The sequence below is a fragment of the Heloderma suspectum genome, chromosome 3 (assembly GCF_057233095.1).
Source record: "Heloderma suspectum isolate Gila_16-S chromosome 3, 16-S_ref, whole genome shotgun sequence".
Classification (NCBI taxonomy): Eukaryota; Metazoa; Chordata; class Lepidosauria; order Squamata; family Helodermatidae; genus Heloderma; species Heloderma suspectum.
This window is the reverse complement of record NC_139460.1, coordinates 3,375,894-3,400,093: the sequence shown is the minus strand read 5'-3', so window position 1 is coordinate 3,400,093 and position 24,200 is coordinate 3,375,894. Positions and strand designations below refer to the sequence as shown.

The following is a 24,200-nucleotide window of genomic DNA, read 5'->3' as shown; positions in this document are numbered from 1 at the left end:
AACATTTGCAGCTTTTGCTAGACTTGTGACTTCCACGATTTCAAAAACCCTAAAGTTGCAGCAACGGTCGCAGTAACATTGCGAAAGCATCAATATTTTTAAAGCGAGTTCCTGGCCATTTGATATTTATTTATTTTTATTTGAATAATTTTGCTGCTGCTCCTCAGCCAAAAAGGATCCCAGAGCAGCTTACATATAGTCAATTCAACAGGACAGTCCCTGCCCGCAGACTTGCGATCTAAAAAGACACGACACACGCAAGGAGGCAGGAAAGGGGAGAGAAGAGGGTGGAAATAATTATTTCAGCAGGACTGGTGGAATGGTCCTGCTTCCCGTCTCATCTCCCTCTGTACAGCCTGCTGGAGTGGCCTGCTGCTGGTAACAATTCAGGGAGGAGGAGCCTTCCTAAGGAAGGTTGGTGCATCCCCAGAGAGGAAACATAACCCCAGGCACTCCATGATTTTTACGCAATCCTAGCTCAGAATACACCCGAAGTTTACACACCCTATACACATGTACAGCACAATCCTATGCATCCCTACTTAGAGGCAAATCCCATTCAATTCCATGGGACTTACTCCTAGGTAAGTGTGTGTAGGACTGTAGCCATAGAGAACTAAATATGTACTCAATGGTTCACCACAGTAAAGAGCAGAGAGGGAGAGATTAATCCAATCTAAAATCAATTACTGTCAACAGATGTTTTACATCAGACTCATCCTTTTAGTAGGCAACACTGCAGGAAATTGTTGAGTGACATTTCACAGCTCCAAATGATATGCTGAAATATAATGGTCCATCTAGTTCAGCATTCTGTTCACACCATGGCCAACCAGCTGTCGACCAGAAACCCAAAAGCAGAACATGAGAGCAACAGCACCCTTCCCACCATGTTCCCCAGCAACTGGTGTGCATAGGCTCACTGCCTCTGGTCCTGGAGGTAGCACAGAGCCATCAGGACTAGTAGCCATAGATGGCCTTTTCCTCCAGGAATTTGTCCAACCCGCTTTTAAAGCCATCCAAATTGGTGGCCCCCCTTCATGGATCACTGCCTTGTTGTGGCGAAGGGGCTTGCGTAACTCAGTGAAGCCATAAGCTATGCCGTGCAGGGCCACCCAAGACGGACAGGTCATGGCAGAGAGTTCTGACAAAATGTGGTCCACTGGAGAAGGAAATGGCAACCCACTCCAGTATTCTTGCCAAGAAAACCCCATGGAACGTATCACAAGGCTAAAAGAGATGATGCCGGAAGATGAGACCCTCAGGTCGGAAGGTGTCCAATATACTACTGGGGAAGAGCAGAGGGGATTTCCAAGTAGCGCCAGAAAGAGTGAAGCGGCTGGGCCAAAGCCGAAAGGACACTCAGCTGTGGATGTGTCTGGTGGTGAAAAGAAAATCCGATGCTGTAAAGAACAATATTGTTTAGGAACCTGGAATGTCAGATCAATGAATCAAGGTAAGCTGGAGGTGTTCAAACATGAGATGGCAAGATTGAACATCGACATCTTGGGAATCAGCGAACTCAAATGGACAAGCATGGGCAAATTTAATTCAGGTGACCATTATATCTACTGCTGTGGGCAAGAATCCCTTAGAAGAAATGGAGTAGCACTCATAGTCAACAAAAGGGTGGGAAAAGCAGTACTGGGGTACAATCTCAAAAACGATAGAATGATCTCAGTACGAATCCAAGGCAAACCATTCAACATCACAGTAATTAAAGTCTATGCCCCAACCACTAAGGCTGAAGAAGCTGAGGTTGATCAGTTCTATGAAGACCTACAACACCTTCTAGAACTAACACCAAAAAAAGATGTCCTCTTCATCATAGGGGATTGGAATGCTAAAGTAGGAAGTCAAGAAATCACTGGGATAACAGGCAGGCATGGCCTTCGTGTACAAAATGAAGCAGGACAAAGGCTAATAGAGTTTTGCCAAGAGAACACGCTGATCATAGCAAACACCCTTTTCCAACAGCTCAAGAGGCGACTCTACACATGGACATCACCAGATGGTCAATATCGAAATCAGATTGATTATGTCCTTTGCAGCCAGAGATGGAGAAGCTCTATACAATCAGTAAAAACAAGACCTGGAGCTGACTGTGGCTCAGATCATGAGCTTCTTCTTGCAAAATTTCGGCTTAAATTGAAGAACGTAGGAAAAACCACTAAACCATTCTGGTATGACCTAAATCATATCCCTGATGAATATACAGTGGAGGTGAGGAATAGATTTCAGGGATTAGACCTGATAGACAGAGTGCCTGAGGAACTATGGACGGAGGTCCGTAACATTGTTCAGGAGGCAGCAACGAAATCCATCCCAAAGGAAAAGAAATGCAAGAAAGCCAAGTGGCTGTCTGATGAGGCTTTACAAGTAGCTCACGAAAGAAGGGAAGCGAAAAGCAAGGGAGAAAGGGGAAGATATACCCAACTGAATGCAGAGTTCCAGAGAATAGCAAGGAGAGACAATGCAAAGAAATCGAGGAAAACAACAGAATGGGAAAGACTAGAGATCTCTTCAAGAAAATCGGAGATCTCAAGGGAATGTTTTGTGCAAAGATGGGCATGATAAAGGACAAAGAAGGCAGGGACCTAACAGAAGCAGGTAAGACTAAGAAGGGGTGGCAAGAATACACAGAAGAACTATACAGGAAAGATCTGAATGTCCCTGATAGCCATGATAGTGCGGTCACTGAACTTGAGCCAGACATCCTCGAGAGTGAAGTCAAGTGGGCCTTAGGAAGCATTACTAACAACAACGCTAGCGGAGATGACAGTATTCCTGCTGAGCTATTTAAAATCCTAAAAGATGATGCTGTTAAAGTGCTGCATTCAATATGCCAACAAATTTGGAACACTCAACAAAGGCCACAAGACTGAAAAAGGTCAGTTTACATTCCAATTCCAAAGAAGGGCAATGCCAGTACAATTGCGCTCATTTCACATGCCAGCAAGGTGATGCTCAAAATCCTACAAGCTAGGCTTCAGCAGTATGTGAACCGAGAACTACCGGAAGTACAAGCTGGGTTTCGGAGAGGCAGAGGAACTAGAGATCAAATCGCCAACATTCGCTGGATCATGGAGAAAGCAAGGGAATTCCAAAAAAACGTCTATTTCTGCTTCATTGACTATGCTAAAGCCTTTGATTGTGTGGATCACAACAAACTGTGGCAAATTCTGGAAGAGATGGGAGTACCAGACCACCTTACCTGTCTCCTGAGAAACCTGTACGAGGGTCAAGAAGCAACAGTAAGAACCAGACATGGAACAACCGATTGGTTCAAAATTGGGAAAGGAGTACAACAAGGCTGTATATTGTTGCCCTGCTTATTTAATTTATATGGAGAGTACATCATGAGAAACGCCAGGTTGGATGAATCACACGTCAGAATTAAGATTGCCGGGAGAATTATCAACAACCTCAGATATGCAGACGATACCAACCTAATAGCAGAAAGCGAAGAGGATCTCAAGAGCCTCTTGTTGAGGGTGAAAGTGGAGAGTGCAAAAGCTGGTTTGAAACTCAACATTAAAAAAACGAAGATCATGGCATCTGGCCCCATCACTTCCTGGCATATAGACGGGGAAGAAATGGAAGCAGTGACAGATTTTATTTTCTTGGGCTCCAAGATCACCGCAGACGGTGCCTGTAGCCATGAAATTAAAAGACGCTTGCTCCTTGGGAGGAAAGCTATGGCAAACCTAGACAGCATAGTAAGAAGCAGAGACATCACCTTGCCGACAAAGGTTCGTATAATCAAAGCTATGGTTTTCCCAGTAGTAACGTATGGCTGTGAGAGCTGGACTATAAGGAAGGCTGAGCGCCAAAGAATTGATGCTTTCGAACTGTGGTGCTGGAGAAGACTCTTACGAGTCCCCTGGACTGCAAGGAGGTCAAACCAGTCAATCCTAAAGGAAATCAACCCTGACTGCTCATTGGAAGGACAGAGACTGAAGCTGAAGCTCAAATATTTTGGCCACCTAATGCGAAGAGAAAACTCTCTGGAAAAGACCCTGATGCTGGGAAAGATTGAAGGCAAAAGGATAAGGGACAGCAGAGGATGAGATGGCTAGATAGCATCACCGGTGCAATGAATATGAACTTGAGCACGCTCCGGGAGAGAGCAGAGGACAGGAAGGCCTGGCGTGCTATGGTCCATGGGGTCACGAAGAGTCGGACACAAATGAACGACTGAACAACAACAAAATTGGTGGCCATTTAATGGTACAAGAAGTACCATTAAAGAGTGAAAAAGTTGGATATCATAGAATCATAGAATAGTAGGGTTGGAAGGGGCCTACAAGGCCATCGAGTCCAACCCCCTGCTCAATGCAGGAATCCAAGTCAGAGCATCCCCGACAAATGGCTGTCCAGCCTCGTCTTGAAGGCCTCCAGTGTGGGAGAGCCCACCACCTCCCCAGGTAATTGGTTCCATTGTCGTATTGCTCTGACACTCAGGATGTTTTTCCTGATGTTCAGCCGGAATCTGGCTTCCTGTAAATTGAGCCCATTATTCCGTGTCCTGCACTCTGGGATGATCAAGAAGAGATCCTGGCCTTCCTCTCTGGGACAACCTTTCAAGTACTTGAAGAGTGCTATCATATCTCCCCTCAGTCTTCTCTTCTCAAGGCTAAACATGCCCAGTTCTTTCAGTCTCTCTTCATAGGGCTTTGTTTCCAGTCCCCTGATCATCTTTGTTGCCCTCCTCTGAACCCTCTCCAGTTTGTCTGCATCCTTCTTAAAGTGTGGTGCCCAGAACTGGACACAGTACTCCAGATGAGGCCTAACCAGTGCTGAGTAGAGGGGAACTAGTACTTCCCGGGATTTGGAAGCGATGCTTCTATGAATGCAGCCCAAAATAGCATTTGCCTTTTTTGCAGCCACATCACATTGTTGGCTCATATTCAGCTTGTGATCGACAACAATTCCAAGATCCTTCTCGCTCGTAGTGTGGTTGAGCCACGTATCCCCCATCTTGTAACTGTGCATTTGGTTTCTTTTTCCTAGGTGCAGAACTTGGCATTTGTCCCTATTCAATGTCATTCTGTTGTTTTCTGCCCAGCGCTCCAGTCTATCCAGATCACTTTGAATTTTGTTTCTGTCTTCCAAAGTATTAGCTATCCCTCCCAATTTTGTGTCATCTGCAAATTTGATCAGCATTCCCTGCACCTCCTCCTCCAAGTCATTAATAAAAATGTTGAAGAGCACTGGGCCCAGGACTGAGCCCTACGGTACCCCACTCGTTACCTCTCCCCAGCTTGAGAAGGTCCCATTGATAAGCACTCTTTGAGTCTGATTCTGTAGCCAACTGTGGATCCACCGGATCGTTGTTTCATCTAGCCCACTTCGAGCTAGTTTGCTCATCAGGATATCATGGGGCACTTTGTCGAAAGCTTTGCTGAAGTCGAGGTATATGATGTCTACAGCATTCCCACGGTCTACAAGGGAGGTTACTTGATCAAAAAATGAGATCAGATTTGTCTGGCAGGACTTGTTTTTGACAAATCCATGTTGGCTTCGAGTAATCACGGCATTGTTGTCAAGGTGCTCCCAGATGGATTGCTTTATGATCTGCTCCAGAATTTTCCCAGGGATTGATGTCAGACTGACTGGTCTGTAGTTCCCAGGTTCCTCCTTTTTACCCTTTTTGAAGATAGGGACAACGTTAGCCCTCCTCCAGTCATCTGGCACTTCCCCCGTCCTCCATGATTTCTCAAAGAGAATAGACAGCGGTTCTGAGAGTTCTTCTGCCAGTTCCTTTATGACTCTAGGATGCAGTTCATCTGGCCCTGGAGATTTGAACTCATTCAAAGTAATTAGGTGTTCCTTGACCATATGCCTGTCGATCTCAAGCTGCAATCCTGCCCCTTCAGCCTGTACTTCGCCTTTGCCAGGGGGGTCATAGACCCTCTTTTGGGAGAAGACTGAGCCAAAGTAGGAATTGAGCACCTCTGCCTTTTCTTTGTCATCTGTTATCGTTTTGCCATCCTTATTTAATAGCTGAACCACCATTTCTTTCCTCTGCCTTTTACTATGCACGTAGCTGAAGAAAGCCTTTTTGTTGTTTTTAACATCCCTTGCTAACCTCAGCTCATTCTCAGCTTTAGCCTTCCTGACGCCATCCCTGCAATTCTGTGCTACCTGCCTGTACTCTTCCTTTGTTACTTGGTCTTCTTTCCACTTCCTATATGTGTCCTTTTTTGTTTTCAGGTCATCCCTAAGCTTTTTGTGAAGCCACATTGGCTTCTTCTGTTGTCTTCCACCTTTTCTTCTTGTTGGAATTGTTTGTGATTGTGCCTTGAGAATTTCCTTTTTTAAAAGCTCCCACCCATCTTGGACTCCTTTTCTCTCATTAGAGTCGCTTGCCATGGGACCTTACTTATCATTGTTCTGAGTTTATGAAAATCAGCTTTCCTAAAATCCAGGGTACGCATTTGACTACACTCGGCTTTTGCTTCCCTTAGAACCAAAAACTCAAGTACAACATGGTCGCTTTCCCCCAGAGTTCCTGTAACTGCTACTTTATCCACTAAGTCATCTCTGTTGGTTAGGATCAAGTCAAGGATAGCCGATCCTCTAGTTCCTTCCTCTACTTTCTGTAGGAGGAAGTTATCCGCCACACAAGTCAGGAATTTCCTGGAGGGGCCATGTTTTGCAGAATTTGTCTCCCAACAAATATCGGGGAAATTGAAGTCCCCCATTACTACTACATCATGCTTCCTTAAAACATTGGCTATTTGCTTTTCAAAAGTTTCATCCTTGGCTTCTCCTTGATTGGGTGGCCGGTAGTAGACTCCGACCACCAGGTTCCTTTTATTCTTTGCTCCATTTATTTCAACCCAGATGCTCTCGATGGGGCTACCAAGCTCCTCCTCCTGTATTTCTGTGCAGAGATATGTATTTTTCACATACAGTGCAGTGCAACCCCACCTCCCTTTCTGTTCCTCCTGTTCTTTCTGAACAAGTTATATCCTTCAATTGCTGTATTCCAGTCATGAGAGTCATCCCACCAAGTCTCAGTTATACCTATCAGGTCATAATTTCCCTCTTGTATTAAGAGTTCAAGTTCGTTCTGTTTGTTTCCCATACTCTGGGCATTAGTATATAGACATCGAAGACCATGTGCTTCATAGTCTGGCTTTCTTCCTACATGTGTCTGAAGACTATTATTGGGCGCTATCAGAGCTGTTCTCTCCATTGCAGTGCATGTGCCTACGTCCATTGTTACCCCCAACATTACATCTCCCTTCCCCGTAGGATTCAGTTTAAAGCCCTCCTGATGAAGTTCTTCATGCTGTGGCCAAACACATTCTTCCCAGCCTTTGTGAGGTGCAACCCATCCCTAGCCAACAGCCCATCTTCCAGAAAGTATAGCCCGTGGTCCCAGAATCCAAATCTCTCTCGTCGGCACCACCTTCGTAGCCAGTCATTCACCTGGAGTATTTTTCGTTCCCTTTCTATCCCTCTTCTAACTACTGAAAGGATGGATGAGAAAACTATCTGGGCCCCAAAGTTCTGGAGTTTCCTTCCCAAAGCTTCAAAGTCTGACGTGATCTCTTCGTAACTCCGCTTGGCAGTATCATTTGTTCCCACATGGATGAGAAGAAAGGGATACCTGTCAGTGGGCTTTATGAGTGCAGGCAACCTTTCAGTCACGTCTCTAATCTGTCCTCCCGGGAGACAACATACCTGGCGAGTCCACGGGTCTTTGCGACATACTTGGGTCTCGATCCCACGCAGCATGGAGTCTCCCACTACTACCACTCTTCTCTTCTTCTTCTTGTAGGCCTGGGTTTCATCGCCTCTGTTTGACTGACCTTTAGCCTCTTGCTCACTCTCATGCAGGTTCCCCTGTGATTCTTCCTCTGCAGGCTGTCCTCCAGTCTCATATGCAAGTACCTAGAATCGGTTCCACAGCTCCACTGCTTCCACTGGTGCAGAGTGGCATCTAGTTCTTCTTCTCCTAACTGTCACCGTTTTCCAAGGAGTATCCTCTATTCCATTTTTCTTCACCTCAGCATTTCCCACTGCCTCATCTTGCTGTTGCTCTTCAAGCTTCTGGTCTGCCCTTTGCTGCTGTAGTTCCCCCATTCTGTCCAAGAACTCTTCGTGTTCTCTTATTCCCCGGAGGGTCGACAGTTGCCGCTCCAGTCCACTTACTTTTTCCTCCAGCAGCGTGATCAACTTGCACTTGTTGCCGGTGTAGGCCATGTTGTTCTCAGGCAAGAAAACAAACATTGCACACACCTTGCAGGTCACCACCACTGGAGAGTCTTGTCCTTCCATAGCCCCTTTTCCCTTTTTGTGTCTAGCTTTGTGATTGTTCTAGACTAGCCTGTGCCTGCTCCTCTACTCAGTAGAGGTTAAAAGCAGAGTCCCACTGGTGTGGAAGTGTGTGCTACAAGTCAAATAAATGAAAAAAATTTAGTAAAAAAAATTAAAAAAAATGTTAGGGGCCTCCCCCTTGACCTCCCCTGCCGAACTCCCCTGGCCAACTCCCGTTTGCTCCCCCTGTTTGCTCGCTCTGTTCGCTCGCTCTCTGGGAGCTTGCCTGCTTCTGTAGTCCCTGGACCAGCTGGAGCAGCTTGCTCTGCTCTGCTCTGCTCTGCTCAGCTGGGAGGCGGGAAACAGGAGCAAACATATCACATATAAGTGATATGACTGAATATAATTCTAGAAATTCCATCTATGTTGAATGGCTATATGACTGGGAAGCGTGCAATATTATGTCTTAATTTAAGTGTGGTAGTACACCAGTGGGAGAGTACACTCTGGGAGAGAGCGCAGGACAGGAAGGCCTGGCGTGCTATGGTCCATGAGATCACGAAGAGTCGGATACGACTGAACAACAACAGCACCACCAATGGGACCTGTAGCAGAATGTTGCAGTGTAGAGAGCTCCTTTTCAAGGTTCCAGCCACTACCTCCATGGCTACTCAGCCGCAAAGGAGAACAGCCAAGTTCCTGCAGCTTTCATGACACTATAGAAGAAGAAATTCTGGCAAGCACAATATGTTATGCAGAGAAATGAAATACTGCACTTACTGGAGTTCTCTCCTCCACACAGCTATTACCAGAGGATGCCTTTGTTCCTAATTTACCTAAGACCACCTACATTACAGAGGGCCCAAATACAGAGGGGGGGGGGGCTTCTTTCTTTTTCTCTGCCTTGATTAAGACCATGACTCTGGCCAGCCCCAAATCTACACCAAGCCCTTGCAAAACACATTCCTGCCCGGGGATTAGGCAACCCGCATTAACGGCTTTTGTAAGAGACTTAAGAAGAGATGCCGCAAGAATTTCTAAGAAGAAGAAAAAGATAGTTCAAAGCAGAAACAGAGAGGAGGTCCCAATTTCCTACCAGACTGTTATTTTATCCCAAAGGTGCTGTTTACTGCAAAGAGCACCTTCGTGAAAGAGAAAACAAGCAGGTAGGTGGAGGTTTGGGGGAAGGAGTTCCCATCATTGCCCTGATGGGAAGGAGACGGCTGCTTTTGCTTCAGAATAGAAGTGGCCAGTTTAAGTGTGCTTTTAAAAGTGTGTTTGTTGGCACTGAGCCACTACTTTGGACCTGGCTTTTGTTGACAAACCTTGGGGTTCTAGGGAAAAAAAACACAGTAGATCCCAAAGGCCTGAAGTCTGCACACTGCTGCACAATAGGAACAGATGTACACCTTGAAAAATTAAGCCTCCGTGTGAGGATTCATTCACCACTCTATGCGACGGATCAGGGAGGCCCCATCACACAACACTGACTCCCCAGCGCAATGGGCAGTGCCATCATCTCAAGGGAGGGCATAAGCCCCCCCCTGCCCCCACCTGGCCCAACGGGCACTACAGCTAATAGGTATGGAGGGATCCCAAATGCATCACACGCTTTTGAGCATCAAGTGTGACTCTGCTTTTAATCAAGTGGTGTGGGGGGAAAACCTGTCCCTAAGTGTCAAACATTTGGGAAACATTGCTGTAGGCCCTGGCGCATGCCAGCGTCCACAGGAAACAAACACACACACACACGGCGTAGCATTTGAACATCATGACTCAGGCACCTCAAATTACGCGCACGCTGCAGAATGGCGGAAGTGCTCCTGCATCTCCAACGCAAGTGATAACAGAAGGCCGCTGCCCTCCAAAAAGAGCGCGTCCCGGGCCCAAGACTGGCAGGTGGAAGGGAGCACGCTCGGGCTTCTGCCCCCAGCTGAAGGGCCTAGGGGCTGCGCCCCCTCCTCTCCAGGAAGAACACTAAGCCAAGGGGGAGCTTGCCTGGCCCATCCGTCAGCCAGAGGAGGAGCGCTTGCAGGGAGCCCAGGCCTCCCTCCCTGCCGGGAAGAACACGCAGCTCCAGCCCACTTGCCCTTCTGGGGCTGCAGCAACGGGGGGGGAAGACACCCAGGCCCCACCCGTCAGCTGAAGGCCACAGGCCTCATGCAAGCACAGATCAGCCTAGCCAAAGCGCGCCGCAGTGCCCGCTTACAGCTCACCACCTTGTTCGGGCCTGGAAGAGCGAATCCCCCCTCCCCTCCGCGAGTGTGTCTTCGTCTGCTCCGCATGCAGGCCTCATGGCAGGGCCAGGCTCTCTCCTTTTCTAAAACTGATGCGAGATGCTTTGGGAGACAGTTGTCTGAAAACAGGATCAAAATACAGTAAGTAACCATATACATGGCCAGCGCTCTCACTTTGCCCATATTCAGATACACGCGCGCACACACACGGGGCGGCTCGCCTTAGCCATCCTGCCCACGGCCCTCCAAGCTTCTGCAACGTGGGTGGATGTGGGTGAACCTTCGCGAATTCACACTGGCATATGCAGGTCACTTTGCGGAGCCAGCCATCAGTGGCATTTGGTCACACAGTGGAATGAATGTTATTTTTCTCACGATCCTATGTCAAAGGGGAGCTGTCAGTCAAAGTCCTCCATGGCCAGTTCCGCTCCCGGCTTTATTTCTGTGAAAATAAAGGCAGGCTCCAGAATGCCCAGCCATGGGGGAAATGCAACCCTTCTTGTCACCCCTCGTTGTCTTCACCCGCAGGAACTTTACAGCTCTACAAGAAAGCTCTGGCTATGCTTGCACCTCCAGGCCACAGTGTTAAAGATCTTCTAGATATACGTGGGCCCGATCTAAAGCTTCTGTATTGCCAGAGAGCGCACTCAAGATTATGGATCTTGCTCGAGTCTTTCTTGAGGGTGAAAAAGACAAAGGTGACCCCTTACATCAGGCGCGGGCAACCTCCGGCCACCAGACCCCCCAGTCTGGCCTGGGAAGCAATCCTAGCTGGCCACGCCCCCTTTCTGGCACCACGCCCCCGGCCTTTCCCTCTGGCTTTGATCTCCCTTGCTTACACTCTCTCGGTCCTTTATTTGCTGTTTCCCTCAGTCTGGGAAACATTTTTGTCTTTTTTCCCCAGATGCTGGAACGTGCCGCGTGCCGTGTGCTTTTCCCATGTGTCCCTGCTACTTCCTGGCCTCGGGCATTTCCAGGGTGCTTCGGCCTGTTCTGGAGCATTTCAGTGCCTGTTGCTGTGTCAGGAAGCCCCTGCTCCTGAAAAGCTCCTGCTCAGCCACAGCTCAGCTTTGCTCAGCTCCTTTGTCAGCCCCTCGGCTGTGAGTCTGGATGCTGAATGGTGGGCTAGGTCTGCAGGCGGGGTGGGGTGGGGTGGGCTGAGGTGGGTGGATCCTATCTGAAAGCGCAATGGGACTTAACTTCTGAGCAAATATCCCTGGGATTGTGCTTTGCTTTTCTGTGTGGCACGTTTTATTTGTGCTTCTCTGAGGGGCAGGTTTGAGTCTGTGATTTTGCGGGGGTACTTCAGTAGCTGAGGGTTGACTCTTATTTTTGGCTTGGCTTTTCGGACGCTATCTGAACATGCAATGGGACTTCCTTCTGAGGAGACATGCCTAGGACTGTGCTTTGCTTTTCTGAGTGGCAAGTTTGATTTTTGGCTTGGATTTTGGGATGTGACGTGAAACTTATTTCTGAGTAAGCAAGTGTCTTTTGGTTGCAGTTGCATGACGGAAATCCATTTGGTGCTGCTTGTCTGATGACGCAGCTGACGACCATATCTTCGTCTCCCTCTTTAGAACCCGCAGAATCAGCAAGTCTCACTTTGCCCCGCCCACTTTCCCCTTGGCCCCGCCCACTGCTGGCATACAGCCCCCGAGACTTTTCCCAGGTTGGAGCTTTGCCTTTGGGCTGAAAAGGTCCCCCGCTCCTGCCTTAATCATACTGAAGTGGTGTGTGTTGCATAATGGTTATTGATGAAGGTGGGCATAAAAACACATTCAGCAGTTTATTTTGGGCTAAGCTGAACTCTAAGACTAGGTGAACCTGGGATTGTTTAACCGATTTGAAAACTATTGCTTCCAGGATTAGGTACATTTTAGAATGGGCTACTAGTCACAATTCAAAGTACTGGTTATGACCAACATGGCCCTCTACAGCTTGGGACTAGGCTACCTGAAAGCCCACCTTCTCTCCCATACGAGCCTGCCTGGGTTTTCAGGTCTTTGTGGGAGGCCCTTCCCTCAGTGCTGCCACCTTTAGAGGCACGTTTGGTGGAGACACAAGAGAGGGCCTTCTCAGTGGTTGCTCCCAGGCTGTGGAACTCCCTGCCAAGGGAGGTTAGATTAGCTCCCTCTCCTCTGACTTTCCACCGGCAGGCAAAGGCCTTTTTATTCAAGCAGGCCTGTGGTGCGTAGACTAGTCTGTTGGGTTGGATGCTGTTTTTATTCTTATTGTTGTGTTTTAATTGTGTTTTTGGTGTATTTGCTTTATTATTGCTTTAAACAAGTTTTTATTTCAAAGTGTTTATAGTCCAAAACATCTGGAGGGCACCAGGGTGGGGAAGGCTGTTTTAGAGGGATAATCATGGCCTATTATTCCCAAAACACAAAAGGAGTCCTGTGGCACCTTAAAGCAGAGGTGCAGAACCTCTTTCAGCCTGAGGGCCGAATTACATTTCAGAGAAGCTTTCGGGGGCCGCATTTCAATGACAGGTGGGGCCAAAGGGGTGGGCCCAAAAAACCAGCATATGTCAATCATAATACCTTGAACATGGCTTGGTAGCAAACCAGCAGCCAGCACAGCCCTTTCAGCACAGGAGTTACATGCACTTGGCAAGGCACTCAGCTCAACAGCTTCGCTATGGCATTCCGCCAAGCTGCATCTTCCGAACCATCCTGAAGGGCAGCCCCACATAGAGAGCATTACAGTACTCCAGTCTTGAGGTTACTAGTGCATGGATCACTGTGGTCAAACTATCCTTGTCCAGGAACGGACGCAGTTGATGTCCCTGTGAGGCGCTCCAATGATTGTAAGCCACCTTGAGTGCCATCTTCTTGGTAGAAAGGCAGGGTACAAATCAAATTGAACAATAATTGCTTAACTGATGCCAAGGTCTTAATTAGATCTAACCTTGCTTTTGCATATTAATTATCTTTTTAGATAGTTGATTAGACCGAAATTGTTTATACAATTACATCAACCCTTCTTTGATTTGTTTGCATTGTTTTGGGTTGTCCGTTTATCTTGCCAGATGTTTAGCACATGCCAGCATTCCAATATGCCTGAACCAAACTTGCTAACCCCTAGGGCAGCTGTTCCCAACCTGATGTCTACCAGATGTTCTGAACTACAACTCCCATCCTCCCCAGCCAGCATGGCCAATGGTCAGGGATTCTGAAAGTTGTAGCCGAAAACATCTGGAGGGCACCAACCAATGGAAATGCAGTAAAACTCACCACACAGCCAAAGACTACAGATTACCCAGTCGCATGACCAGTGGTGAGCTTTCAAGCAGCCACCAAATGGGTAGCAACATGGGGAGGGAGGGGTTGTTTCCATATGCTTTAATGTGCCCTATAGTCACATAGGTATAGGGGACATGTCATTTTTAATTGAGTGGCACTCAGCTCGGGTTCCTAAATGCAACCTGTGACTTTCCCCTAAACCCAGATGGCTGAGGATGCACTGCAGTTGACTCAGTGAGGGTGGACTTTTTTGCACATGGTCAGAGGCATTCTTCCTCCTCATTACTCCACAGTTGCCAGAAGTTAAGTCTGGCACTGAGCCATGCCCTCTTGAGTCCTGACTGCAAATTAGACCCATCTTGGGGAGCAAACCCATCAAACACCATCACCCATACCTAGGGCTTGTTAAGCATTCCAGGGCTTGTTCTTGTGCTTGCTTCTCAGGAAACACTATATGCACTGTGGGGTAGCCACCAATGGGCGTGCATACACACACGCACACACACACTCCCCAGACGTACACATGATATAGGCAGCTGGTTGTGTGTCTATCCAATTCAGGAGGCTCTCCCGCGGCACAAAAAGATGAAATGTGTGCACATAAAACTGTATATATGTATGCTCCACTGCCACACCATAGATAGGACAGGCTGGGCGGGCCTGGCAAGGCCTCGACTTCCCCATCTCTGCCCAGTATTTCTGAAGGGCCAATGTGTGAACCAGGCCATATGAAAGGAGAAACAGCTAGGATTGCTACTTTATTCTCCTGGCAAAAGATCTGTGCTGTTACTTGCTACCAAATATGCAGAAATTCAACAGCAGTAGATTCTTCCTAAAAGTGATGGGTGGAATTACGGTCTACCAGTCATGCTGTTAGTTAAGAGTAGAAGTAACCCTAAAAATAACCATGGATTATTTGCACGTGTCAATTTGTTTAAATATACATTCTCTCTCTCTCTCAAACCATGTGCTGATTTAAAAGGGAAGGGAAAAAGCTAAGAAGCCATTTAAAAAAAAGATTTTATAGGCCACTGTGGATTTTAGGCCTAGCTGGTTGTCCAGCCCGGCCCCTGTGACACCCAACCCACGCACCCTGTTCGTCCTGTCCCAACCAATTTGCATGACGGAAGCCTGCATACCGAACCCCAAACTAACCCACCACGGGGTCTTCCTCACACGACTCCACGAAGCATGCTGATCGCACAGCAGGCTGCACTGGAGTTGCCCCTAAAGAAATTCATTTCTTTATCGGTTTATTTTATTTCATCACATCTGCATCCATTCCTGCTCTGTCCCCAGGGCTCAGCACGAGTTATGCATCATCACTGGCCAGATTATTTCTTCTTTTATTTTTCTGTAGTATTTGTCCCCCACTCTTCAGCCCCAAAAGGCTCCCAGAGAGACGTACAAAGACAGTCCTTTTCTTCAGCCCTCCAATCTAAAAGACACGACACAAATGGGGGGCGAGGGAATAAACCAAGCTCGGGCACCAGTTCTTAGATTATCCAAAAACATAGAAGAAAGAGGCATGCATTTCCGTCACCAAAGAATCTGCACTTCTGAATAATCCACTCTTTGAAATTCCAGAGAGGGGAGCCGCATTGGCCTGTTAGAACAAAAACACCAACGAAGAGTCTTGTGGCGCCTTAGGGACTGACACCTTTATGGCCACAATCAATCTGATAGTCTTTGAAGACATCCCAAGAGTCTTTGCAGTTTAGAAAAAGGGAGTGTGTGTTCACACACGGAGACCCCTAAAACGCCCCAGCACCTTCCACCCATTCCCATAGTCTCATCTCCTTCCGTCTGACTTAACTAGACGCTCCCCATTGATTCGCGCATCCTGTCCCGTCTGAGCCACTTTGAACGTTGCACAGGAGCGCCCACAGATGGAGCACAAGTGATTGGTGCAGCCTGTTGCCAAGGCAACCAACGCCCACCTGCACAGACGCAGGGGAGAGAGGGGCCTTTTCCAGGCACCGGTTCCGCACGTTCCAAGGACAAGGACCGACCACACGTGGGGGCACCTTCCAAAGCAGCACATCGTGAAAACGCTCCCTTAAGCCTTGAATTTCAGCCACCTGCAGGGACCTGTCTTGAACCATACAGTGCCAGATGCAGAACCAGAAGTGGGAGATTCTTTCTGACACTTAGGATGTCACCCATGCAGGAAGAAAGGGGAGCATGCCAGACCTGGCGAAGTTCACCAACAAAGGCAATGTAGAACAGCCATCCTCTCTCTCTGCATCTGAAAATAATCCATTTAGCCATTTAAAAATGAGGGGTGGGGGAGAGAGAAGCCATGGTTTCCTCTGATTTACGAATTATGAAACCGAGATGCAGAAAGGGGGAAGTGTTCCAGCCATCACAGCAAGAGCAGATCTAGTAATACATCGGATGATCCAAACCACCCCTGCTCCTTGTATCATCTGGATACATCACACTGCATTCCCCATACAGCGTGCACACACACACACACACACACACACACACCCCAGAGGCTCTCTCTGACCCACAAGCCGCATCATTCTCCTTGGGTTATTTCTCTCCACAGTTGAAACTGCAAGCGCAAGATGGTACCAAAGGTCCATGACATTTTTTTTTTAATTGACAAGGCTCCTGTGCCTTCAGAAATGCATGACAAAAAGAATCTTCCCACTGCATCTTTTCCAGTAAAGGGCAAACTGCAAATAAGGGGCTGTGGCTCAGTGGTAGAGCCCCACTTTGCATGCAGAAAGTCCCAGGTTCAATCCCCGGCAGCATGTCCAGGTAGGGCTGGGAAAACTCCTGCCTGAAACCCTGGAGAGTCATGGCTGCCAGTCAGTGTCAAAAGTACTGGGCTAGATGAACCGACTCAGTAAAAGGCAGCTTACTATTGACCTATGAAGAGTTTTGCTGGCTGAAATTTTGCTTGTTGTGCATGTGTTTAAAGACACAGGAGCTCGCCCAGGAAAAGCAATGAAAAATACTGGCAACCCCTTCCAGCAGTTTTGCATGGATCAGCCCACGCCATCTAGAACAGAGCAGGGTGCTAAAAGATGCCAGATGGCACAGACAAGAAATCAAGAGCACATGCCTTAGCAGAAAGTGAAAATACACCCACAAGACTGAAATAAAGCAATTTCACCTGAGAGGAAAAAAAATGTAATCACTAGCCACTCCATGTGTCAGGGGAAGAAAATTCACTGTCTCCCAAAAGGTCAGTTTTTCAAGATGCCAACTCCACATTTACCGACATCCTGTCCCTATTTGCAACAGTCCCCAGAAGGAAAACAGCACCCAAGATCACAGGGAATGGGGAACTCTTCCTGGCCTTGCACGCCAAAATTAGGAGCTGCAAAAATTTTCTTCTGAAACACAACATTGATGCTAATTCAGAGGTTCCTGCTCTGGTGAATCGTCCAAAGAATTTCAAGGGGCACAAAGACCACTACAATAAGCAATATTATCACAGGGAATTCCACATATCCCTAGCCAAAACTGAGGCTCCACAATATACAGTGTAGGATACTCCTTGTAAATCCGCTGAAAGCAACACAGCTCAGAGATGCTCCCCAGCTTTCAAGACGTTCTTACCCAGTGCCTGTTCTCTTTTACATATTTTCCGATTCAGAGATGATCCCAGCTGTAACAGCCACTGGGAAAATACCACAATGAAGAACAGGGTCTAAACAGCCCCCTCCCTTTCTTCAAACCCCAGGGGAGCACACTCAAATATAGTATTAAAACAGATTTTAAAATCCGCAAAGGGTCCAGCACCAACCTCTCAGCTTTGCCTCTAGCATCGACGGCAACTTAATGTGTGAGCTGCGCAATCCACATACCCTTTTCTCAAGACTTCTGTACTTCAGTAAGTAGCTGGGGAGTTTCTGCTTACAAGACCTTTCCAATGGCTGAAACCACAGATGAGGAACTTGCAGACTGAGAGAGAGAGAGATTAAAAATCATACAGAGAACATTTTGCAATTAGCTCTGTTTATAGCAGGAAGGTCAATGCATCAGCATTTGTGTCTTAAGGTCCCTGAAAGATAGAAGAATCTTTTAATGATCGATGAAAGTAACCAGTCAGATCAGGAAGACTTACATAGAGTGTGAGAACTGAGAGAAGGGTGCAGTCCAAGTCATTGCTTATAAGAAACTGCGATAAAACAGTAACCTGAGTGTGCTCTCTTTGACCCCTGTAAATGATTTGGGGCACAATCCAGCAGGAAGATCTTTGGCACAAGCCTTAGAGGAATTAACTGCTGCCGTTTGATTCGGCGCTCTTGGTTTCTGGCTAGCCCACCTCTTGTTGCAGCTTCACACTGTAGATGGTAGTTGGATTACACAGGCGTTCTGCCTACACCTCCCACAAAACACAGTCGGTACAAATTCAGCATCCTAAGATTCGCTGTTCCTTCTTTAAAAAAAAATAAAATAATAGAAGCTTCCACTGATGTAGAGGGACAAGGATCTACCCAGGGCACCTCAAACCCCACCTCTGACCATTCGGAATTGCGCTTAGCCTCAGGGCCACCTCTGAGATTGATGCAGAGGCTTACACATGGTCCATTCATCTCCCAGGCATTCGGCAGCATATGATAAGTGTTTAATCGATCATGGAATGTCTTATGGTTATGGTTGTTTGTTTTTGAGACTGTTGTTTGAAGTTGTTTTAGATATATGTTTCTTTTGTGCATATTGTCTGTTCATGTGTTTGTCTGTAAATGGCTTTTAATCTCTGTATGTTGTATTTTTAATGTTTTTAATCTTTGTAAACCACCCAGAGCGCCCCAGCTATTGGGCAGTATAGAAATGTAAATAACAATAATGATAATAATCTCCTAGCCTAATTTTGTAACCATAATGGTTACAATCTATTTTTTTTTTTTTTTTAATGGACAAGGAGACCCTCGGGAAGATTAATTTTGACACTTCTGGAAATGCACAGCTCTAAGGACACATTTACAGTGCAGCCTTGAAGCAGCTTGATTGGCCATGGCCTCTCCCCCCGCACGCGCACGCATCAGGGAACCCTAGGAGCTGCAGGTCTGTGAAGATGACAAGAATTCTGTGTAAATCCCTCAACTGCCACCAACGTGCTACAGTTCCACGGCTGGTTGGCAGAAAGCAAGGATTCCGAACCTCTTTCAGCCCAATGGCCAAATTCTACATCAGAGACGATCCCAGGGAGCCCCTGCCCGGTGGTGGGTGGAGCCAAAGGCAGAAGGGGCAGGGCCAATCTACCAGCCAACTTCAGCTTCAGACTCTCACTGCCAGCCTTGGGAGAGGGAGGCCAGCCTTTTAGAATGGGGGGAAACCTGCCAGAAACTATTGGTGGCTGGGGGAAAGTGGGTGGAGCCACCTGGGAAACCCCTGGGCCAGAGGTTCTTCACCCCTGGTTTAAAGCACCCTTTGTCTAAGAAGGTTCCAGGATGGTTCGCAAATCCCTAAAAGAGCTTTTTTTTAAAGTCGCATCTATAATAATAAAAGATGAGACGTGTCTGCCTGCCAGCACTATAACACCAAGACCATGGAGCTTAACAGGCATAAGATGGGGATGCTTAGAAGGCTAGGAAAGCCCACGTTAGCCACAGGGACCCATCCATAGTGCGCAGGAGAGGAATGCAGCCAAATCAGTCAGCAGCAGTCAGATCTTCCTCCTCCAGCATCTATTTTTGTGCTCTTGTAGAAACAATGCTGTTTAACTGAAGCTAAATTACAACAAAACCACATCTTAAATAGCAATCCGTCACGTTCCTTGTTTTGCCACCACTGACTTACAGCTGAGGAGAGTGTTTCTGCCAGCAACCTAGTCTGCAAAAGACATACCTGACTGTGCCAAAGACACTGGCAACCACAAGCTTGGAATTCTGCAATTCCCTCTTATATTTATTTAGAGCTTTTCTACATGAGGCATTTATTGTGCACACAGGATTCCGTATTCACAGTTGTTTGTGGGTTCTTTAGATGATGTCATGATCCTCCAGTTTCACTTCTGTTTCTTAAGAGCACTTTTTTAAAGTGGGGAAAACGGAGTATTATTTCTGAAAGCGAAAGAAAAAGAAGCTTCCTACTTGTGCATTTGCACTGTTGCACTATAGCACAGTGCCATCTAGAGGTTATGTAGTGGAAAAACAGGAAAGGAAAAGCTCTTTGTGTAGAGCTCAGATCTCAATTCTGCAACAAGACCGAAAATAGAGTGATTAACATCCTCATGTAGAAAAGCTCTTAATTTTTTCTTTAAAATATTTGTTTTCTACTAACCCCAGGTTTCCAAAAGCTAAAGGTGGTTTGTAATCCATTTACAAATTGGAAAACAAACAGCAATTTAAAACCACACCGAAATAGCAATTGCAGAATCAAATCTAACTACTCCAGCACATACTCCTCATCCTTATCAAGATGGTTAAAAGGGAAGTCCTTCTTCACACAGCTCATAGTTAAAACTATGGAATTGGCTACCACAGGATGTAGTGATGGACACCAAGTTGGATGGCTTTAAAGGAGGATTGGACAAATTCCTGGAAGTGAAGGCTATCAATGGCTACCAGTCCTGATGGCTACGTGTTACCTCCAATACCAGAGGCAGTATACCTGTGTACACCAGTTGCTGGGGAACGTAGGCATGAGGGTGCAGTTGCACTTGTGTCCTGCTTGTGGGTTTTCCATGAGCAGCTAGCTGGCTGGCAACTGTGGAAGAGAACGTTGCACTCGATATCGACCTTTGGCCTGATCCAGCTTCAGGGCTCTTCTGATGTTCTTACCTTGAAAGCCCTCCATAGCCTTTCCCAATATGCGGCTGTTCATGCACGACTTTCGCTCCTGCTGTTCCACCACCCTCAGCTATTCAAAGGTCTCTGATGCCCTAAAATGACTCCTTTCGCCCTTGCTATTCCTCATGCCTCAAATTCCATCAATACACCTACGTGATGCCACCTCTGCCTTTTCCGTCCTCTGAACATATGCAGAGTGCTTGTCCCCTACCTTCTGGAACTTCAGTTGACCCTTTCCCCACAAACTAGGATTAAGGAACGGTATGCACCTGAGCATATGCAGAGTGCCTTTCGTTTACCACTAAACATCTGTAGCCTCTCCTCTCCCTGAACAGAAGTACTAAAGAGGGTGCACAGGGTGCGGGCATATCTCCTATACAGAGTAATGCCCTGGAAAATAAGCATTGATCCCACCCCTGTTGCCAGCGAATGACAGCTGGAGAACACAGACGTTCTGCTCCCCTCCACACATAGCAACCCACGCTGCTTCCTTCACAAAAGCAGGTTATTTATCCCGACTCTCCTGCACCCTTTGTACCAAGTCTCACAAGCTGCCCCTCAGCAGCCTGGTCTTCAGTAGCATAGCTGAGTCCCGAAATATGGGAAGAATGCCCCCCTGGCCATGTTCAGAGGGCCTCCCACGCACTCGCCACTGAACAGCTGTAGGCTCCCACCTCCCCACACACCTCAGGCTCAAGCAGCAGGTTGTCTCTGAGCACATGCTTAGCCCAGGTCTGCAGTATCAGGACTGGGAACCATGGTGATCTTTCCCCTGCAAAAATAAAATAAAAATCCAGTCCTGGTATCTCCTCTCCCTTCTTCTGCTTCCCTCATGCCAGCAGCAGAGTTCATAAAACAATGATGTCTCTCCCACAGCCTCCAGATGGCTTTTCCCCAACCTCAGTGGCCTGGGAGAAGCAGAAAGAATGAGCCTATAGTAAAAGTATCCCATTTGCATTTAACTCAGCGGCTGAATAAAGCCCTTTAGCACTGCCGAAATATTGCTTGTCCACAATTAGTGGAAGTGGAATTTAAAACAGAAGTTCCACAGATCACGTATGTACAGTCAGGGCCAGAAAGATTGGAACAAGGGTAACTGTTTTGGCAGTTGGCCTCTGTACACCACCACACTGAAGTTGAAAGGAAACACACCCAGATGGGAGCAAAGTCAGGACTTGCAGCTGTAATTCAAGGGGTTTGACAAAAGTAGGGCACTAACCATTCAGGAAGGACAGCCAGTGGCATACACACACACCCATCGTTGGTGGCTCATAAGTAATGGAGCAAAGCAACATCATTTCAAACTGAAGGGTCGCCTCTAATACCTGGATGAAAATCCTTCGCAGTCAATGACTGCCTGAAGTCTGGAGCCCATGGACATGACCAAATGCGGAGTTTCCTCCCTCAAGATGCTTTGCCAGGCCTTCACTGCAGCTGCCTTCAGCTGATGCTTGGTTGTGGGTCTTTCCGCCTTCAGTCTTGTCTTCAGTAACTAAAAAGCATGCTCTATTGGGTGGAGATCAGGTGACTGACTTGGCCATTGAAGAACATCCCACTTCTTTGCCTTCCAAAATTCTTGGGTAGCCTTTGCTGTATGTTTTGGGCCACTATCCATCTGCAAAATGAAGCGGCGTCCTATCAGTTTGGCAGCATTTGGCTGAATCTGAGCAGAAAGTATAGCCCTATACACTTCAGAATTCATCCTGCTGCTTTTATCAGCAGTCATGTCATCAATAAACACCAGTGACCCGGCTCATTGACAGCCACACATGCCCATGCCATAACACTGCCTCCACCATGTTTGACAGATGATGTGGTATGCTCTAGATCATGAGCTCTTCCTTTCCTTCGCTATACTTTTCTCTTCCCATCACTCTGGTACAAGTTACTCTTGGTTTCATCAGTCCAAAGAATCTTATTCCAGAACTAGGCAGGCTTTTTTAGGTGTTTGTTGGCAAAGGCTATAATGGCCTTCTGTTCTTGAGCGTTACCAGTGGTTTGCACCTTGTTGTGAAGCCTCTGTATTTACCTTCATAAAGCCATCTCTTGACTGTAGATGTTGACAATGACATGCCTACCTCTGCAAGAGCATTCTTGACCTGGCTAGATGTTGTGAAAAGGTTCCTCTTCACCAAGAGCAGAATTCTGCAGTCATCGACTTTAGTTGTCTTCCATGGTCTTCCAGGCCTTTTGCTGTTGCTGAGCTTGCCAGTTAATTCCTTCTTTTTCAGGATGTTCCAAACTGCTGTATTGGCCACTCCCATTGTTTCTACTATCTCTCTGATGAGTTTATTTTGTTTTCTCAGCCTACTGATGGCCTCCTTCACTCACATGGACATTCATTTGGACCTCATGTTGGGAGTTCCAGTGAACAGCTACCAAATGCAAATGTAACACTCAGAACCACCTCCAGGCCTTTTATCTGCTCAATTGGACATGGGGTACCCAGGAAACAGGCCACCCCTGGCCATGCAGCTGCTTGTCAGCCATTCGTTCCATTACTTATGAGCCACCGACGATGAGTGTGTGTGTATGCCACTGGCTGTCCTTCCTGAATGGTTAGTGCCCCACGTTTGCCAAACCCCTTGAATTACAGCTGAAAGTCCTGACTTCGCTCCCATCTGGGTGTGTTTCCTGTCAACTTCAGTGTGGTGGTGTACAAACGCCAACTGCCCAGTTATCCTTGCTCCAATATTTCTGGCCCTGACTGTAGTGCTAGATTATCTGGCAACACCCTTCCGCATGGTCAAGATCCTTCCGTAATGTTTACTTACAAGTAATTTCTGATTTCATGACTGGTTTCCTTGCATTATTCTTTCATTTGATTTTTAGAATGAAATAGCGCTATTTTCCTATTTAAGGGCACAATCCTATGCATGTTTAGAGAGAAAAACATCCTACAATAACCAGCATTCCCCAGCCAGCTCATGCCTAGGACCGCGCCCTAAAAATGGAAAAAAGTGGTTATTAGCCATGATGGCTAGATGCTACTGCCAGGATTGAGGGCAGCATGAGGACATATCTCTAGGAAATGGCTGATTTTAGCTGCATTGGAATTGCTGGGAATGCTACTGAGAAATTACTAGCCCACCTCCCTCAAAGCGATATGTCTTTCTCTAAAATGTCAAGTGATGAACCGTGGAAAATGCTTAATGATACAAAATTAAGAATGTGGAGATGTAAACAAGTAAGCATAGAGACTGTATTAAAGAGAAGTCACACAAAGACACAGGGAGGCCCAGCACGAGTTCTGGATTCTCCTTACTAACTGGCAAAGTAGGGAGTGGCTGTAGCTGGGTGGTAGGGGCCCTGCTTTGCATGCAGAAGGCCCCAGGTTCAATCCCTGGTGTCTCTAGGTAGGGCTGGAAAGGAATCCTGCCTGGAACCCTGCAGAGCTGCTGCTAGTCAGTGTTGACAATACTGGGCCCGATGGACCAAGGGGGCTCTGACGCAGTCTAAGGCAGCTTCTGATGTTCCGATGTTCCCAACGTAGCTTGGATAATATCAAAGGAAGGATGTTGAATTAATGTTCATCACTCAAGGCCAAGGATTATTTGAGGAATGATGAGTGTTGGGTGGTAAGACATAATTACTCTATTACTCACAAAGATGTGTGCTTAAAGTTCACTTAACAGTTAATGATTGATAATTACTGGGCAATAAATATCATATAAGCTATACACAATCAAATC

At 47.0% G+C, this 24,200-nt stretch overlaps 1 protein-coding gene across 3 annotated transcripts in view; it reads right to left on the bottom strand.

Moving 5' to 3' along the window:
- Positions 1–24,200, bottom strand: part of ARAP1 (ArfGAP with RhoGAP domain, ankyrin repeat and PH domain 1) — a 158,754-nt gene that overhangs the window by 112,050 nt on the left and 22,504 nt on the right. Inside the window, exon 1 of one of the 3 annotated variants that reach the window (XM_084842319.1) lies at positions 17,517–17,674. The exons of 1 other annotated variant lie outside the window; for it this stretch is intronic. The gene's annotated coding sequence lies outside the window, so the exon portion shown is untranslated. Of the gene's footprint in view, positions 1–17,516; positions 17,675–24,200 lie in introns of those variants that run through there. One more of the 3 variants, XM_084842320.1, reaches the window with a different exon arrangement.